Source organism: Magnolia sinica, chromosome 11, assembly GCF_029962835.1.
Source record: "Magnolia sinica isolate HGM2019 chromosome 11, MsV1, whole genome shotgun sequence".
In the NCBI taxonomy this organism is placed as follows: Eukaryota; Viridiplantae; Streptophyta; class Magnoliopsida; order Magnoliales; family Magnoliaceae; genus Magnolia; species Magnolia sinica.
Genome location: NC_080583.1, coordinates 16280220 through 16291139, shown reverse-complemented (window position 1 = coordinate 16291139; position 10920 = coordinate 16280220).

The window sequence follows — 10920 nt, the reverse complement described above, 5'->3', positions numbered from 1 at the left end:
GTGAAGAGTGTGAGAACGGTTGGAAATTTATTAAGCTTTTATGAAATCTGAGTCGTGTCATTTGCGCGATGATTTTAAGCTATCTGACCGTTGGATTCTGACCCAATTTCACCCTCTGATCAGGGAAGGTGGCCCAGGCATGTTCTTGTGCTTGTGGACCTGATCGAGATTCAGTGACCATTGAATTGAGTGTGGTCCTCCACGGCTGATCTGAAGAGCTGGTCGGTACGAAAACTCAGCCTGACCTAGATCTATAGTCAGTGAGCTTAAGTCCGACCTTTCGTGGTTATAGGCCCACCGGAAGTGCTTCGTTGGATCGTGAGAGGCAGGTTTTGGTTATACCCTAAGTATACCTTGGCCCTGGGGTTATTTTCATTAATGTTAGGCCTATTTATAGTCCTTAAACCCTAGCTCTCTTTTCCATACGAATTTCCTAACCCTAGCTAAGTGAGAGAGAGGAAAAGAGAGAGAAAGTGAGAGAGAAGTTGGTGAATCATCTTAGATTCTTTCCCGTTCTTCTACATCCTTGAACCTTCACTTTGAATCGTTATTCTGACGATTCTGAGTTCATCTTAGGGTAAGTTAACTTAACCCTAATCTATGTTAGAGCTTAGAATAGTCTTGGTGTTGTTGTATCTCATTTCTATCCTTGCTTTAAGGTATTCTATCGCCGTTGACGAAGTTCTTTTCTGGCTTAAGGTGCAGACTTTAAGTGTATAGGTTATGGTTTTCAAGGCTTTCAATGCTAGTTAATGATTTATTCTTGTTATGGATGAGATTTCACATGCCAAATGTTGTGTTTATGTTGCGTTCCTGATATGCATGTGTTATATTGAGATTTGTGTATTCTACGTGTATGTATAAAGTACCGTATGCGTATAAAATATGCACTTGTGTTTGCAATGATTATTTGTCATGTATGTATGCTAGATGTATGTGTGACAACTCCTTGGTAAAATGAATTGTCCAAATGTGTGTATTTCAACATACGTCATATATGTTGTACTATGTATTCTAAGTGTTTGTAGAAATGTCTGAATGATCTAAAGTGTGATATTTCAACCTAGTATGGGCATTGAGAAGCGATTCTCAACTCTCCCACTAGTGTGTATGATTTCCTTCTTGCAAGTTACAATCCTTGTTGTTTAAATTCAAGCATTACTTATGCTTACATTTATGTTAAGTTGATATTATTCAAATGCTTGGTTACCACATGATTGAAGTTATTGTTCCATTACTGTTCTACATTTAATACGAATATCTGTTGTAGGGTAATGTGTTTGGGACTATGAATAGTCCAGGAAATCGGTAATCTGCCTTAAGGTTGTGGCTGAGATTGCTTTCACCACAAAGGACGGGATTAGACGAACCCGAGTCGTATTAGAGTTGTCGGCAGTGGTTTGGCCATGCGGAGTGCTTGCGCACTCTATGTCATTCAACTCAACGTGCGCTCGTGCTAGTCGAGTTCGCCAAGTAACCCGATTGTCCAATGTATGTTCACCATATATTGGATGCTACTGTTTGAATCTAGGGTACCGAACTTACCAATGAAATCCTATTAACCATGGTACTTTGATCCGCTAAGACTCATGAGCCGGACATGGTGGTATGGGACACCGTGGTCGAGCTGTCGGCCTACACTGGGGTGACGAGCCTCCTCGTAGTGACCAGTGAGTAACTAAACTCGTGAGCCGATTATGGTGGTATGAGACACTATATTCGTGCTGTCGGCCTACATTAATTGGTGACGAGCCCTTTGTAGTGACCTCGAGCATGCCTGAATACCGCATTGAGGTGACGAGCCTTGGTGTAGTAACGAAGGTATGATAGGCGTGCATTGATTGGTGACGAGCCCTTTACTACGACCTAAAACTATATGATCGTATGAGATGCCTAGGATTGATGACCCTAGAATGGATCACTGTTTGGATGGTAATATGAGGAAGGTATCTTAGCTTCCCAATCCTGCTGTATGAAAAGGACTAATAACAACTTGGTAATCATATTCATGCACTGCATTTGCATGTGCTTTATAGATGTGGCGCACTTTGAGGTGGTGTTATGCGTAATGTAAGATGAAGACGCTGAGGGTGTACGCGTGAGGCACGCATCATTCTGCATACATCCTTGTATTAACAAGAGTACTTAGGACTTGTTTACTTATTCTGCTTTATCATTACTGTTTAATTGAACTGATAACATATTAACCTGTGCTTTATTGTTCCACTGAATTGATCACTCACTCCCACGTTCTGGGGCGGTGTTAAACACCCACCAGACTCTGTCTTAGCTGATGATGTTGCAAATGTTGAGGTGACTTCTGAGGCAGAGCAGGAGATGAATGATGATGAGGCTGCTTTCTCTTATATGCAGTTTTCAGACGGGTTCTAGTGAGCCTCGTTCTGATGCGCGGGATGCTGGGATTTCTTTTGGAAATTAAATGATGTAATTTTGATACTTATAATTTTGATAGTAACACTTGAATTACGACCTGGTATTTATATGTACTTTAGGGATTTACACTTGTACACATATATTTCTATAAGTCTTTTGCTTGCTTTCTTCACTCATCCTTGAATTATATTTGCTATTTGGCTTAATCTATTCCATGTTTTATGCACTAATATAGACAACATACATCCATCATTGAATATGTTGCATAAGTGATGTTTTAGAACTCGGGAGCTGAGTTATACTCGACCCCCGAATTTCAGGGGCATTACAAGTTGGTATCAGAGCATGATCTGGATTAAACCAGACCTGGGTTATGGTTACACACTGCACATTGTCTCCACTTTAGTGTATTTAGGTGCGAGTTTATTGTAGATTGTGTGTTTGTGTTCCATAGCTTCTATCGGCGAAAGTTTCCTGAAAACGTTCACCGAGATCGAGTCTGTACTCTCTCCTGATCACACACAGCGACCCGAAACCTTTCCTAGACCATCTATTAATGAGTTTAGATGGTCTATCTTCCCTTTTCAACCCTTTAATCTTTAAGAAATCTTTATTTGAATCAGATTTCTGCCCGAATAGCCCGATAGGCGTCAAATCATGCAAGGGGCCGATCAGGGCATTTCTAGTGGGGTCCAGGGGGGAACCACATCATTTTGAGCATGGGGGACCAGGAGGACCTCGCCCAAATGGCGAGGCATTGCAGGCCAGTCCAAAGACCGGCGATGCCATTGCTGGTTCTGTGAGGGCTCGCCGATCAGCGGGCCAGGCCGAGCGGGCCGGCGCGGGCCGACTCATTTTAGGCCTTGTGTGGCCCACCCCTCCACAGTTTGTTGTTTTAAGCATCTTCTATACCCTACTTCCTTCATAACTCTCCCTCCTAAGCTCTCTTTTCTTTCAAGTTTCTCTCCAATCTTCTCCAAATATTCTCCAAATCTTCTTCTTCTTCCATTTTCGTGTAAAAATCCCATCACCCCATCTCAAAACCCTCACTCCCATTGCTGTATACCCTTCCTTTCCTTCTCATTTGAGCTCTCACATTCCCTTTTGGGCTCTCAAGTGTGTGGAAGCTTCACTATCTTCCTATTTCTCTCTTTCTCTCATTTCTCATGGCCCTCTTTGAGTTTATCACAGCCATATTTTCCATTTCCTCCCTTTTTTCTTTGATAGGGAAGAAGAGAGCGCCCATGGATGAAGCCGGGCCTAGCCGCCCAACCCGTGCACGGAGGTCGAAAGGTGCCGCCGCGAGCACGTCTGCCACTCGTGAATTTCAGACCAAGCGGGACATCGATCCTTGAGCTCTCATTGGTAGAACTTTATTGGCGGAGCTATCGCATGGAGTTTATGAAGGCCGTAGAGTCCTTTTTGAGGCTCTTGTTGATCCGCGGCTGTATGGCGAGTTTTTATTGTTGGAGCGCCTGGAAGGGGCTGGTTGGTGTCCCTTGTTTGAAGGTGAGTATCGCGCGAATGCAAGTACTGTTCGAGCCTTTTATGCCAATATTTGTGATCCTTCGCTAGAGCCTCTGCAGTTCAAGATTCCTTGTGGTAGTGGTCGGGAAGCTATAGTCAATGTCGCCTTGATATTCCGACTCCTGAATGTGCCACTTGGTGAAGTGCATGCCAGTGAGAAGAATGTGAACAATATGCGCGAGAGGGATCGTCGCACTCGATCCTTGTATGGTCGTCTGGTCGAATGGCAGCCTAATAGGAGTCTTCTAGTTACCTACATGACGGACGACTTCCGTTTGCTTCACCACATGTGTACGTTCAATGTATACCCAAGGTAGAGCAACTGCAGCGAGTGTACGCGCCTGATGGTAGATTTCCTATATCAGGTGGGGCAAGAAGTGAAGTTGTGTGTGCCGACGTACATCCTGCGCCAGATTATTCTCATCTCTCATTCGACTAGGAGGACCGAGTCGCTTCCATTTGGCCACCTCATTTGCAAGCTTGCACATGAGTTTGGCTATAGGCTTGGAGCAGAGAAGCTGGTTCCTGTTCGTTATATTAATCTAAGGACTCTTAAGCAGATGGAGATCGGTTCTGGTCGACATGCCTCAGAGAGTGACGATGAGTCAGAGAGCGATGGTGAAGAGAGTTATGCTGAAGGTGGTGCTAAGATTGAGGAAGAAACAGAGCAGGACGAGGAAGAGGTTGAGGCACAGGATACGAACGAGAGCTCTCCTCCTGTGGCACCAGAGCAAAGCGCAGATCCGACTGCCAGAGATGCCCGTCTCGCAAGGCTTGAAGAAGGGTAGGCTGTTCTGCGCCAAGATATTGTAGATTTTTGAGCCTTTGTGAAGCATAAGTTTAAGAAAGTGACTCGAACTCTAAAGTCTATCCTGTGTTGCTTGCAGGATAAGGGTGTCCCGCCTCCATCTCCTGATTTCGACGAGTAGTTATCGGTGTAGCCATCCTTTGCTTTGTTTGTTATTTCTTTCTGTGTATAGCCATTGTTGGCTTTGTAGTTGGAGTTGTTTGTAGTTGTTTGTTGTTGCTTGAAGTGTTAGATGTTGTAGTTCACATGCTTTCCTAGTCGTGATTCAAGTAATGCTGCACTACTTGTATTGCGACGATTTTGTTTAATGGAATGCATGTTGTTTTTACTTGGAGTTGTGCTGTGAATGCTGTATGGATGGATTATGTGACGTAGAATTTGACAGGTTGCATCCTCTGTTGAATGTAGGGATGCCTCTTAAGGGTTCGAAGTCTTCGTCCCGTCTCTCTTTGGTTGAGTCGCTTGCTGGGGTTCCTCCCTTGAGCGATAACCAGACGGATCCATAGGCGAGCCCGTCTCACGCCGGTGTTGGGCCGACACCTATGGCTCCTCCAGTCATGCCCTCGGTTCTTGAGCCGAGCCGTGCACCTTCGTCTGCTCCGCCGTCTGATAGGTTTGAGCAGATGATGCTGTTGATGCAGCAGCAGCAGCAGGAGTTCCTCTCTTCCATAGCTGGCATCTTTGCTCAGTCAGTGGGGGTGACTCCACCTACTTCACCGATGCCTCCATCTGGGAGCGCCAGTGCCAGCGGCACTTTTGAGTGATTCTAGCGCTTGCGACCTCCTACGTTTGCGGGTTCTCATAGACCCGAGGAGGCCGAGTATTGGATCGACTGCATCTCTAAGATGCTGAGACCGTTGCACTGCTCTGAGGTTGAGCAGGTTGAGCTTACCTCCTTCATGTTTGAAAAGGAGGCCAGTCTGTGGTGGGACAGTGTTCTTCGCACTGTCGAGGAAGGTTTTGTGTGGTCGTAGCAGGCGTTTGAGGCACGCTTTCACGAGAAGTATTTTCCGGTTACGTACCGACATGAGAAGGAGAGTGAGTTCCTTCGCCTCCGCTAGGGAGGGTTGTCGGTGATGGAGTATGAGAACCGGTTCACTGAGCTGGGTCGGTATGTTCCTTTGATCCTGGGCGATCAGCCAATGAGGATGCGGCGTTTCTCTGAGGGATTGAGACCTGAGATCCGATCGAAGATTTGCTGTGCTAGCATTTCTTCTTATGCGGAGTTAGTGAGCATGTCCTTGCGAGCAAAGCAGGACGGGGATTGGTCGTCCCGCATGCGAGCACCGATGGTTCCTAGGCCGTGACCGGACTTTCAGGGTGCACCTTTTCTCGGCAAGAGGCCGCAAGCAGATTCTCCTCCTAGGTGTTCAGCGCCACCTACTCAGCAGATGAGAGCTGATGTTCGCTGTTCATATTGTGGGAAGACGGGGCATTTGGACCGTTTTTACTTTTCGCGTATGCGGGCCAGTGGTTTTACTCTACCGTAGAGGATTAGCCGTCCGATGCCTCGGGTTATCTCTCCTCCACCTCTTCATTCAGCGCCAGCTCATCTATCTTTCAGACCTGTAGTTCCTAGCTTCAGGCCACATCAGCAGCGCATGGTTCCTCCGCCGAATCGTCAGCAGCAGGCTCGAGTTCATGCACTTTCAGCTGAAGCGCCTATGTCTGACTTGGTGCCGAGGTCCTTCGAGGTGACAGCGCACATTAAAGGTATTCCCATTTCTATGTTGGTGGATACAGGGTCCACTACTTCTCTTATATCTTATGTGACAGTTAGGCGTTTGGGTTTGAGGTCTATTCCTATGCAAGGAGTGACGCTTACTACCGCTACGGGAATTTTCTCTGCTTTGGGAAAGCTTTGTATGGATTGTTTGGTCGATCTTGGAAGTGGATCGATCCGTGTTGATTTCTTAGTCGCACCACTTTATCATTACGATGTTATTATGGGTATGGATTGGCTCACGAGGATGCGAGCTGAGATTGATTGTGAAGCCAGATCAGTGACGATCCATGGACCTGAGGGCGAGACTGTTACTTTCCCAGTTTAGGTCAGTTACCCTCTTCATATTGATTATTATTCTTCTCTGTTGGAGAGTATGGCTGAATCAGCGTTAGTTAGCACGCCGGTAGTTCGGGAGTTTGAAGATGTGTTTGAGTCGATTCCTGGATTACCTCCTCAGCGTGAGATCGATTTTGCTATCGACCTCATGCCTGGTGCGGCGCCCATTTCATTACCCACCTATCGTATGCCTCCGAGTGAAATGGAGGAGTTGAGGAAGCAAATAGATGGTTTGCTGGATTTGAGTTTTATTCGGCCTAGTGTGTCTCCTTGGGGAGCACCTGTCTTGTTTGTGAAGAAGAAGGATGGTTCCTTGCAATTGTGTATTGATTATCGCAGGCTGAATCTGGTAACTGTGAAGATAAGTACCCTTTGCCCAGGATTGATGATCTGTTTGATCAGCTGAAGAAGGCACGGTACTTCTCGAAGGTTGATCTGCAGTCAGGGTATCATCAGTTGGCGTCAAGGATGGGGCCGTGCAGAAGACCGCTTTCAGGACTAGCTTCGGTCATTATGAGTTCCTTGTGATGTCGTTCGGTCTTACGAATGCACCGGCCGTGTTCATGGATCTGATGAACAGAGTGTTTCAGCCATTTTTGTTCCGATTCGTCATTGTTTTTATTGATGACATTTTGATTTATTCGGCGAGTCGGGAAGAACACGAGGAGCACTTAAGAGCGGTTTTGGATACTCTTAGGAAGAATCAGCTCTTTGCACAGTCCAAAAAGTGTGATTTCTGGAAAGAGGAAGTCAAGTTCCTGGGATATCTGGTGTCCAAGGAAGGGATATCTATCGATCTTGCCAAGGTAGCTGCAGTGCATGACTGGAAGCAGCCTGGTTTAGTTACTGAGGTAAGGAGTTTTCTGGGTCTTGTAAGCTATTATCAACTCTTCATTCAAGACTTCTCGAAGATTGCCAGACCGTTATCGCAGCTGACACGGAAGGATTTGAAGTTTGCTTGGAGTGAGCAAACAGAGTTAACTTTTCAGGAGCTGAAGGACAAGTTGACGTCCTTCCCTGTGCTAGTATTACCAGAGCAAGGGGTTAAGTATATTATATATACTGACGCCTCTCGCGTTGGCCTGGGTTGTGTCCTTATGCAGAAGGAAAGGGTGATTGCTTATGCTTCGCGTCAATTGAGGAAACACGAAGAGAATTACCCTACGCACGACCTGGAGTTAGCAGCTGTCATTTTCGCATTAAAGCTTTGGAGACATTACCTCTATGGTAAGGAGTTCGAGCTCTTTTGCGACCACAAGAGCCTTAAGTATATTTTCAAGCAGTGTGATTTGAATATGAGGCAGCACCGATGGATGGAAACATTGAAGGACTTCAAGTTCGATGTTTCTTACCATCTGGGCAAGGCGAACCTTGTGGCAGATGCGTTGAGTCGCAAGAAGGCTATTAAGTTTGCGGCTCCACTAATGATAGCAGAGTGGGATATGTTGGAGTTTATGCGAGATTTTGAGCAGAAGCTTACGGTGTTGAGCCGTATGAGGTTATCGCAGACATTCGTGTACAGCCCCTTATCGATGAGAGGATCATTGCAGCTCAGACAGATGATGAGCTTTTGGTGAAGATGAGGAAGCGGGTTGGTACAGATGAGAACTCCGACTGGAGTATTAGTTCTGATGGGGGCTTACGATTTCATGGCCGGTTATGTGTTCCTGACATCCCTGACTTGAGACGGGAGGTTCTCGAGTTAGCCCATAGTTCTAAGCTTGCGATGCATCCAGGTAGCACGAAGATGTATCAGGATATGAGGATATCATATTGGTGGGACAATATGAAGGTCCAGATTACTGAGTTTATTTCTCGTTGTCTCACGTGCCAGCAGGTCAAGGCAGAGCATCGCCGACCTCCTGGGTTACTGTAGCCCATGCCCATAGCTGAATGGAAGTGGGACTTCATCTCTATGGATTTTATTTCTGGGTTGTCGAGAACGAGGAAGGGATATGACTCTATTTAGGTGATCGTCGACCGATTAACGAAGTCGGCGCATTTCTTACCGATCAGAGTCACAAACTTTGCAGACGAGTTGGCTAGGTTGTATATTAAGGAGATAGTACGTCTGCATGGAGTTTCACTGGAGATTGTGTCTGATAGAGACACGCGTTTCACATCTATCTTCTGGACTCATATTCAGGAAGCGATGAGTGTGAAACTGAAGTTCAGCACCGCGTTTCATCCGCAAATAAATGGGCAGACGGAGCGCGTGAATCAGGTCTTGGAAGATATGTTGCGAGCTTGTGTTTTGGATTTCAAAGACAGTTGGGATGATTGTCTTCAGTATGCAGAGTTCGCATATAATAACAGTTTCCAGGCGAGTATCGGCATGGCTCCCTATGAGGCGCTGTATGGTCGCCCGTGCAGAGCACCACATTGTTGGGCAGAAGTTGGCGAGCGTAGTTTGCTTGGCCCAGAGTTGGTGCAGGTGACTTCAGAGAAGGTTGACATCATTTGACGTCGACTTCTGACATCCCAGAGTAGGCAGAAGAGTTATGCTGATACGAGGCGTCGACCGCTTGAGTTTGAGGTTGGAAACCATGTTTTTCTGAAGGTCTCTTCTATGAAGGGAGTTCTGCGGTTCGGTAAGAAGGGGAAGCTGACGCCGAGATTTATTGGTCCATTTCAAGTTCTAGATCGAGTGGGAGCGGTAGCATACCGCCTTGCTTTGCCCACACCTCTTGCGGGTGTGCATAACGTATTTCATGTTTCTATGCTGAAGAAGTACGTTCCTGATCCTTCGCATATTATCAGTTGGGAGCAAGTGCAGTTGAGTGAGGATGTCACTTATGTACTACGACCGACGCGTATCCTCGACAGGAAGGAGCAGGTATTGCGTAGCAAGGTTATCCCTCTTGTGAAGGTGCTATGGACGCATCATGGTGAAGAAGAGACTACTTGGGAATCTGAAGCTGAGGTCAGAAAAAGCTACCCTCTGATCCTTGAGGAATATGAGAAGGTATGAATTTCGAGGACGAAATTTTCTTTAAGGGGGGTAGATTATAATGACCCGGGAATTTTTGTGCTAATCTTTCCTTAAGTAGTTGCTTTTGGGGTAATTAGCGCTATACTCGATTACTTGTAAAATTTGCATCAATTACTTTAAATTAGATCTGCATGACTCAAAACTTATAAATTAGTTAGCGCTATGTTACTCTGAAATCTGGGATCCATCGCTATATCCAGTTGTTCTGGAGAATTTTTGAAAGTTTTGGATCGGACCTGGACCGTGCGTCGAAAGTCTGATAGCGATGATCTTAGGCTGTTGCGGTCACCATGTTGGGCTTGACCATCACCTCGAAAATCAAGTCCATGTGATGTTCTGGGTCGATTTGATTGAGTTCGGAGTGAAGAGTGTGAGAACGGTTGGAAATTTATTAAGCTTTTATGAAATCTGAGTCGTGTCGCTTGCGCGATGATTTTAAGCTATCTGACCGTTGGATTCTGACCCAATTTTACCCTCTGATCAGGGAAGGTGGCCCAGGCATGTCCTTGTGCTTGTGGACTTGATCGAGATTCAGTGACTATTGAATTGAGTGTGGTTCACCACGGCTGATCTGAAGAGCCGGTCGGTACGAAAACTCAGCCTGACCTAGATCCATAGTCAGTGAGTTAAGTCCGACCTTTCATGGTTATACGCCCACCGGAAGTGCTTCGTTGGATCGTGAGAGGCAGGTTTTTGGTTATATCCTAAGTATACCTTGGCCTTGGGGTTATTTTCATCAATGTTAGGCCTATTTATAGTCCTTAAACCCTAGCTCTCTTTTCCATACGAATTTCCTAACCCTAGCTAAGTGAGAGAGAGGAAAAGAGAGAGAAAGTGAGAGAGAAGTTGGTGAATCATCTTAGATTCTTTCCCATTCTTCTACATCCTTGAACCTTCACTTTGAATCGTTATTCTGATGATTCTGAGTTCATCTTAGGGTAAGTTAACCTAACCCTAATCTATGTTAGAGCTTAGAATAGTCTTGGTGTTGTTGTATCTCATTTCTATCCTTGCTTTAGGGTATTCTATCGCCGTTGACGAAGATAACTCGTCTGAAATCAGTTTGGTGTTCTTTTTTGGCTTAACGTGCGAACTTTAAGTGTATAGGTTATGGTTTTCAAGGCTTTCAATGCCAGT